The following is a 9690-nucleotide window of genomic DNA, read 5'->3' on the forward strand; positions in this document are numbered from 1 at the left end:
GGTGGCAAGTGCAAGGGTAAGTGCAGACATCAAGTATCAAGTGCTAGTAGGGGCTGTAGGGATACAGAAAACAGTCCCCGAGTGCAGGGTTGCTAGGGGGGCAGTGCAGGTGTGCAAGCAAGGGAGGGAACCTGGGCCCGGGATCAGTGGGTAGCCAGGTGACCAGTGCTGTTTCAGTCAGGAGTTCAGCAGTGGAGAGGAAGATAGAAAGCAGAAGCAAAGAGGAAGGTTTGAGGTGCTTCTTGAACTCGAGATGGTTCTCCTCAGGTTTCAGTGAGGCAGAGAGGCTGTTCAAGAGGGAGGCCCCAGCCGATGAAAGAGATCTGCTACAAACTCGAAGCTTGTAGAAGCGACTAACGCTGAGGGAGTTGGAGGCGGTTGATTGAAGAGCTAGAGAAGGAAGATATTTAGGAAGAGAGAGTTGGAGGTATTGAGGTCCCAGGCCCCAGAAGGCCTTGTGGACAATGCAGAGCGTTTTGAACTTAATCCTCGCCGCCACTGTGAGCTAGTGCAGTGATTTCAGTCCTGGAGAGATACGATCCCTGGGCTTGAGGCCAAGGACGAGTCTTGCAGTCCTATTTTGGATGAGTTGCAGAGGGAAAGCTGTGGCAAAGCAGTTAGAGGGGCAGAGTAATACATTTGGAGGCGTTTATCTCACAGAAAGCTGGAAAGCAGGCTCAGATTGCAAATGAGGACAGGATTGCAGTGAAAAGGCATGTAGAAAAATATACATCAAGGGTTGCGGGTGTCATACGACTCAGCAAGCTAAGAGGATGCAGGACATCAAAAGTTGGAAGGAAATTGGAGAGGCCTCGGGTCCAGGGCTTGGAAGTGTGGGAGGGGTGGTCACCAAGCAAGGCAGATGTTCATTCCGGCAGCAGGGCCACGCCAACGGATAGAACAGGTGTGCAGACGGGGAGAGGTCTGTGGGTGAATTACACTATGACGCTCTTACCTTGTGGCACACCGGAATGTGATCTGAGAACCATCAGTGCATCTAGTTGATGCGGAGCGGCCTGTCGGCCCAGGCCAGAGAGGTGGATTAGTGTGGGCTGGCTCCTTCGCCTGTCGGCACCCCAATTGCTAGATAAGAAGGCTTGGGGGGCAATCAAGGCCCTTGACGGCAGGCAGAGGAAGACATAGAGACGGCGTCCATCTTAAAAAAGGCAAAAAGCCACAAGATTACCCACAGAAAACCCATTGAGGCCTACCTTAAGTAATGAGATGAACAATGCAAGGACTATCTTTGCTCCTCCGCTGGAGCAACCAAAACCTCCAGCTTGGTTTGGTGAAATGATCGATGTCAGGGCCAGGGAGTGGCCTTTGTGTGTGCCTTATTGGGGGTTGGCTCCCCAATTGGTAGATAAGAAGGCTAGGTGGACCAAAAAAGGATCTGGATGGCGGGCACAGGGAGACACGCAGAGGCAGTCCCCCTGCATCAAACAGTGGCACCATCTTAAAAAAGGTGAAAAGCCTCGAGATTACCCATGGCAAGCCAAACGAGGCCTACCCTAAGTAATGAGATTGGCAATGTGAGGACTATCATTGCCCCTCCGCCGGAGCAACCAAAGCCTCAAGGCTTGGTCCGGTGAAATTAAAGATGTGAGGGCCAGCCGGCTCCTTCATCTTTCGGCATCCCAATTGCAATCAAGGCCCTGAAATGCTTGCACAGGGAGACACAGAGGGGCAGTCCCCCTGTGCTCAAACGGCAGCCACCATCTTAAAAAAGACAAAAAGCCTTGAGATTACCCATGGCAAGCCCAACGAAGCCTACCTTAAGTAATGAGATGGGCAATACGAGGACTATTTTTGCTCCTCCACCATAGCAACCAAAGCCTCCAGACTTGGTCCGGTGAAATGAAAATGCCAGTGTAACAAAATAATGTATCATACTGTTTCATTGTGAAAACTCTGTTAAAAAAACGGAGGTTTCTATGCTTGGGGGTTTATATTTTAGGATGGGGTTCTTATGCGGATTCCTGTGGAAATACAACTTCTCTCTGCCTTTTCTGCCAGACTCCCTAATAGTCTATTTGGTGATGAGTGTCAGCTTCTGACAATAGCATTGTTTAAAATACAAAACACAAAACGGTGTCTTTAAAGCTACAATTCATACATCTGCTGGGTAATACAGACTCCTTTTGAAGCCGTCATAATATTTACATTGTGGGTTTTCCCAGAGTATGGGAAGAACGTGTTGATGAAAAGCATTTGGTCTCCTGTTTCTTTCAAAATACGATAATGCATAGTTTACCTTCTTGCCCTGGTCTAACAAGTTTTAAAGTTGTAACTGTAAAAGAACACAGACTCATATTCTCAGATATTGGGATCAGTAATCAGAGTTTATTTTCTGCTCTTTTCTATAGTTCCAGTGCTATGTTTTTCCATTCATCCGTTTAATGAGCACAATTTGAAATACATTCTCCAGTACAATTGAGTCACGTAATTGTCCTATTTACAGCAACAGCTGTGACCTTATGATTACTGCATCATCTTGCCAAAAGCATAGAATGGCTTTTATATGTTTACTACTTGTGACAATTTTTCTGTAGATGTGTACATTTAAAGAGGGTATTTGGTTAAATAAAACTGCTATTTGAAGGCACTGATAGTATTCAGTGAAAACGTTGCCAAGCAAAAAGTAGTCAATACATGCAGCTGAATATATTGCTGCTAGGGTAATTTCTAGGGTAAAGGAAGGTCTAGTAGGCTTGTGATTGCCTGGTTTAGGGTTATGATAAGGGTTAGGGCAAGGATAGGGGTTATGAAAAAGGCTAGGGTAAGAGTACAAATGTTGGGGTTTGTTAGTCGTTAGGGTAGATAAAGAGCTTGGTTGAGTGTTAGGGTATGGCTTATGGCAGGGCTAGGGCTAAAAGAGTAATGGTTTGGGTTAAAGAAAGGGATACAAAGGTTGGAGAGGGCAGGTGATGTTGGTGTAGGATAGAAGTTAAGATAAACCTGATGGTTAGGGTAAGTGGTTTAGTTGCAGTTAGGGTAAGGTTAGTATTATAGAAAGGGTTCGGTTTATAGCAAGAGCTACGCAATTTGTGGTGAGCTGGTTATGGGTTTAGTTGGTTCACTGTACATTTATTAATTTTGCGCTCATGCTGTAGCTTGCTGAAGGGTTAATGTTCTGTAAGAGTTCAATGTTGAATAAGGGTTGTAATGAGAGTTAGGAGAAGGTTTAGGAATGGGGTTAGGGTGATAGTGGAGGATTTATTAGCGGTTTGGGTCATAGTTCGGGCTACATCCTTGTACTTCCGTGTATTTAAAAAAGGTTTTTGCATGTCTTTATTACTGGCAACATTTTCACACTTTGCATTGCTTGTATTGAATGACTACATTTTTTTAAACATCTTTTTGCTGACTACATTTTCACATGACTACATTTTCCTGGTGACATTTTCACTTGCTGTGAAAGCAACATTGAAGAACATCACCTAGCCCCACCGCAATCACCATGATGCCAACAAGTACTCTGTATTAGGTAAGGCCAGTTGGGCTCTGCTTAATTTGTGCTGCTTTTAACTTTTTTAAGATGGCTGCCGCCATGTAGGCAGTGGTCTGCACCCTTTGCGTGCCCTCAGGCCTACCTTCCCATCCTCAGATTGGTGACATCTTTCACCTTAAGGACCTATTGTGGGAGACGGTAGGCGAGACCAGCTCTCTCCGTAAGGCCCACACTCAAGGCTCCTGTCTGGCCATAGCCATTGGGTCTCGCTGTGGAGGACTCTGCATCACTGGGGCAACAACAAACAAGCTAGTGGCTGGATATGACTAAATACGAGATCTTTGGGATCATAAGATAATGCGCTTTCCTTGAGCGCCCCCCCTCCATTTCCATGCCTGATTACCTTTATCATTCATTTAGCCACTGCACGCCGGCAACCTGCATCCGATCTCTCTGCTATTACGAAACATATACATCGGATTTACCCCCATTTTACAAACCACCACTTGTCCACCGAGCATTTCCCCTACTGTCTGCACCATCGAGTTGAAGTCAATCGTACTCCGATTGTGTTCTGTCAATGGCGCTTGCTATTCTTCCGTGTGAAGCAGTTCACTTCTACTTCGATAGATAGGCTAGCTTGCTCGTATTCTTTCCTGCTCTACTTCTAATGCTGACCTCTTGCCTGTACTTTTGGAAACTCGAATATGGGCATTTCTGACCTTTGCTGCCTAGTCACATGAGTGGTCTTTGCCTGTACTTTTGGAAACCTGAATCTGTGCATTTCTGACCTTTGCTGTCTATTCACCTGTGTGCTTTTTGCTTGTACTCTCAAAACTGAGCATCCTTGGTTTGCATCTTTTTCAAATTGCGGCAAACTGACTGTATTACTTTAAACCTAGTCTGTTGCTCTTATTCCTCAAGTGGTACATAATGTTTTGGCTTCATTGAATTCGGATATGCCTGTCTCAGTACTACTTGTAACAGCTGTATCAATTGCTATGCCTCCATCTTTACATGATTGGCACCTCTGGTTGTTCACTTACTGGCTGCCCTCCTTTATTTGAATGCAGTAATGCTCATAATGCTCATGCCCCCCTGCAACATTTTGTAACCTAGGCCTTCCCCCTGACTACCCTCTTCCTTACTGTTTTATCTGCTGCTTTTTTGACTCCTGTTATGTGTCTTGCTGATTATGGCTTCACCTCCACATTGTGAACTGTTCTTGCTAGCCATTGCCTTTTTGTAAGCTATACCCTATTCCTCATTAGCTTTGATTTACTGTTTCACTTGTTGCCTGTAACACTTCTTCACCTGTCTTGCTGCTAGGCCACCTGATGAGTTCCTCATCCACTGTGCAGTCCCTCCATCTGCTGACTCACATCACTGCAGCTATGGAACTCTCTATCTCTCCTTTACTCTAATTGTTACTCTATCACCTTTCCCTTCCCTCTCTCGAAGCCTGGAAGGAAAACATTCAAAGAATCACTCCTGGTCTCCAATCCAGCACTGCCCATTGCTGGCACCTATGTCAATTCCTCCCCCAGGCAGACTGTTACTGACATTCTCAATACTGTCCCCTCCCCTGACCTATGGACTCCTCATATGGTCTCTATCCTCTCCCCTTTTTCTTCCTCACCCATTAATGGAACCAGGTGGGAAATTCTCTTGGCACACTTTGTATCCTTCAGCTGCATCATTAATGTCTATCACAATGGCACTATCATGGCTCAAGGCTCTCAGCCCAACCTCCTCCTTCATGATAGGTGTCTTTGGTTTCTCATTAACTTCCTCCCTTCTCCTGCCACTCCTCTGGCTACCACCCCTCAGGCCCCCTTATCCCCACCAATGGTTGTCCCTCACCCCTTTACCCCACCGCTTAAGACCTTTAAAGGTGGAAAGCAGCTTCACCTAGCCACCCTTAACTCTCGCTCTGCTGTCAAAAACTCCTCCGACATCTGTCATCTCCTTGAAGACTTTGATCTTAACGTCCTCGCTCTCACTGAGACGTGGTTCAATGACAGCTCTGTCACTGCTTTTGACACTCTCATACCAGAGGGTTACAAGATCCTCTCCAAGCTCAGGCCTAATCAGTTTGTAGGCAGACCTGAATGGGTCCCTGCTTCCACCATAACCACTCAATCCTACTTCTCCTTTGAATGTTTTGTCTGCAAGTTTTGCATCTCTCCTACCTTTTCATTCACTCTCACTACCATTTACACGCCTCCTGGGCAGATCACCCCTTCTGCTCAGAGTGGGATGACCTTGCCTCCTCTATTCGGACTTCTTCCTCTATGCTTCTCATCCTTGGAGACTTCTGTATCCATCTAGAGTCTCTGATGCAACCTCTGCGACTCTCTCTCACTCATCATTCTTCCTTCTGGCCCAACCAACTTTGCCGGCCACACCTTGGATGCACTCATCTTAGCTGATATCTCCTTCTCTAACCCTCTCACTACTGTTCTTTCCTGGTCTGACCATGCTCCCATCTTCTCCCAACTGGAGCTCCGGGGCTTCCAGGCTAAGCCTCTTCCCGCATTGCCAGTCTCCTTCTTTGTCATTCAACAGATGAAGCGAGTGTCAGTAGCTGCTTTCGCTGCCTCCTTCATGCCCCCTCTCCTACTATTCCTTCCCACACTGACTCATTTCTTGCTAATCGTCACCTTTCCATCTCCTTGACATCCTTGCCCCTGCCACAACGATCCGCATGAAGCCTGCTTCCAAGTACAGTAGTTGATATGACTCCGACCTAGCCTCTTTGAAACGTAAATACAAAGTTGTGCAATGGAAGTAGCTGGCTTCTAGCACATCCTCATACAAACTGGCCTGCTACCTGCTCCAAAGGCAATACAGATTCTCTATTTAGAAATGGGCCCATATCCAATCCGCAACTATGGGGCCACACATAACATGGCTGAACTTTTCAAAATCAGTCAATCCTACCGCAGTCTCCATTTCTCCTCTTCCTTTTCAGGCCCTCTGTAAGGGATTGGCCACCCATTTCACAACAAAAACTGAGGACATCCTTTCCTCTCTCTCCTCTATACCCCTCCCTCCCCCACCTGCACCCACACCTTCCCCAACCCCCCCTTCCCTTCCCCTCTACTCTCCTCCTTCTCTCCCATAGCACTGGATGAGGTCACCAAGACAGTCAGCTCTATGAAAGTCCTCCAAACAGGTGCTTCCCTGCACCTCTAGAACTATCAAGACTATATAGCCTCTATCGCTCTCTCCTTGGCTGAGTTCAGCAGCCACTCTTTTTCCACTGGCTCCTTTCCTTTGCCCCTCAAGAACTCCCTTGTACACCCCCTCCTAAAAAAAGCCATCTGTGGACCCTTCCCGCGTGGCTAACTACTCCCTATCCCCACTACCACCTTCTTGGGTAAACTCCTGGACTCTCAACTAATCCATCACACTTCGTTTGTTGGCTCCCATCATTACCACCAGTCTGGCTTCATAGCAGCCAGAGACATCTGAAACTGCTCTCCTGAACACCTGTGATGACCTGCTCTCAAATCTTGACTCCAATTCTCCTTCCACCCTTATTCTGCTCGATCTGTCTTCTACCTTTGACACAGTCAATCATTCCATTCTCATAAACCGGCTTGGGCACTGCACTGGTCAGTCTCTTTCCTCTGGAATCAGTCCTCACAAGGTCAACTGGGCCCCTTTCTATCCTCTACCTCACTCTCGACTTCAGGGCTATATCCCTCTCACTGTGTTTTTTCAACACACACATTGCCCCTCTTGACCACTTGATTGCCACCTTCTCTACTCATTTCCAGTGCTATGCTGTTGACACACAGCTCTCTTTTAAGCCTCCCTCCTCTTCCTCCTCTCCTTCCTCTCTTATCCCTGACTGTCTGACTGCTATTCAGACATGGTGGACGAAAAATGATCGAGATCCTTCTCATTGGGACTCCAACTCCTTCCTTTCCTCTTACACTCTGGCTACCCTCCTTGGACCCCCTCCTCTCACCCTCATGTTAGGCTAAAAATGTGGATGTCATTGTCGACTCCTAACTCTTCTCTCCTCATATCGCTGGCCTTGCCAAGAAGGCCCACTATCAGGTTCTCCTGCTCAGAGGCCTTCTCCCTTTCCTCACCTTCCCCCAGAAAAACAATGACACCAGAGCTCTGGTACTCTCTAGGCTTGATTACTGCAACAGTCTATTTCTTAATCTACCTCTTTCCTTACTCAGCCCTCTTCAACTAATCCAGAACAGGACTACAAGACTTATCCTTGTCCTCAAGCCCAGGGACTGTATCTCTCCAGCCCTAAAATATCTCCACTGGCTCCCGCTGATTGCAATAATCAAATTGAATACCCTCTGCATCATCCACAAGGCTTTCTGGGGCCTGGGACCTCGCTACATCCAACTCTCTCTCCCTAAATAGTCCCCGGCTAGAGGCTTTCGGTCCTCTAGCTCCAACTCTCTATAGATCAGATGTTTCTCCAAGCAAATAGTGGGAAGTAGATCTCTCTCTTCGGCAGGAGCCTCCCTCTGGAATGCGCTTGCTCCCCCTCTCCATCTTGAGACAAATCTCCTTAAATTCCAGAAGCTTCTCAAGACCTTACTTTTCTCCTCCTCCTTCCCTGCTAGTGTCCTCCAGCTGCCACAACTGGATGCTTGTTTCCCTTATGAGCCTCTATGGATTCAGTCAGTCTTTCATCGAGTCTTCCCCTCTCACCCCTACTTACCAGCACTTGTCCCGGGCACCCTTTCCTGATTAGCCTTCCGAGGATGGCACTCCCCCAACCGCACTTTTACCCATCAACCCAGGGTTCCCTTGGCACTTGCACACCTGGGCACCCCATAACTCTTACTCAGCCCCCGGGCCCTCTCCCTCCTGCACTTCTTTCTCTCTTACCCTCTCCCTTTCCCATCTCTTGTCCTGACCTGCCCCCTCCACCCTGCACTTATTGACATTGCACGTGCACAATCCAAATGTAACAAGGCCTAGTAGGACTGTTTTTTTTCTTTCTCCTATGCCCCCGTCCCCTCTTTTGCCTTGTGGCACCTGGAAACACTTTCTGCTGTATAGGCGCCATACAATTGTTCAATAAATAAAATAAATAAATGGGACAGGCCCTGATTACTGAGTTTACTGGCTTTAGAAATACATATAGAAATTGACACTCTTTATTTTAACCTAAAATAAATACGTTCAGGCATTAGTTTACGGACATATTTAAAAAATACTAACAATCTTTGCATCTAGAAATCCAATATTGGGAACATTAATTTGTAAATTGATGTCATCTGGTCCAGTTGTTTCTTATTTAATCACAGAATTGACTGTTGCTGGATATAAAAGTTCCAATTTTGCTTTGACTTTACATAATTCGAGTGAATTTTGTCTTTTCAATCAGGATGGCCCTACCCATGTGTTACTAACAGACATGTATTACTTACATGACAGCCTACAATACAGTATTTAATTATAAGTATTGCGATTATACCACATATAGTCAAAAAATAGGAATTGAAAATGCATATAATATACAGCAGATACTGTAAAAGAAAGAATTTCGATTTGATAATGATTTGATAATTAGATGTACCCAAAACCTGATTTTGCTGTATAGGTGTCAAAAGCAGCAGACATCGTGCCTTGCTTTTACACTTTAATTTTCCACTCCACTCATTTCAAAATGACCCCCATTATCTTTTAGCAGAATTTAAGTGGCAGGTATGGGCATTTTACCTGCCAACTCAATTGTCTTCATATTTTACCCTAAAACCACTTTGATCATATGGAGCAACTCATAAAATGTTATATCCGTGGACCTGTAAACACCTGCTCCATCTTTGCAGGTGCTGCCTCTTGCTAAAAACAAACTTAACTGAAAAAAGAACTTACTTTGTATTAGACGGATCATATGGCCTATTTCAACAACCGCCTGTTTTTGGTTGTAACCGGGGTCACTTTTACCGTTTCTACCGTTTTAAACAATTCGCATTTTAAAGGGTTTTAAGAGGGTTCTAAAGGGTTTATTTTTCTATCTAATGCCAATAAAGAATTCCCCCCACCCTAAAACACAAGTCGGTGGAGGAGCCTGTGAAGTCCTGAAGGACCAGGGCAAACTAGCCATGTTACTTCTCCTCGACCTCTCTGCGGCATTCGATCTGGTCAGTCACCAAATCTTATGCAGGCACCTCCACACTGCTGCCCATTTCTCTTCTTCAGCCACGGCCTGGATCAAATCCTTTCTGAATAATGATCTATGAGGGTTT

This window comes from Ambystoma mexicanum, chromosome 2p, assembly GCF_040938575.1.
Source record: "Ambystoma mexicanum isolate Mex_15411 chromosome 2p, UKY_AmexF1_1, whole genome shotgun sequence".
Lineage (NCBI taxonomy): Eukaryota > Metazoa > Chordata > Amphibia > Caudata > Ambystomatidae > Ambystoma > Ambystoma mexicanum.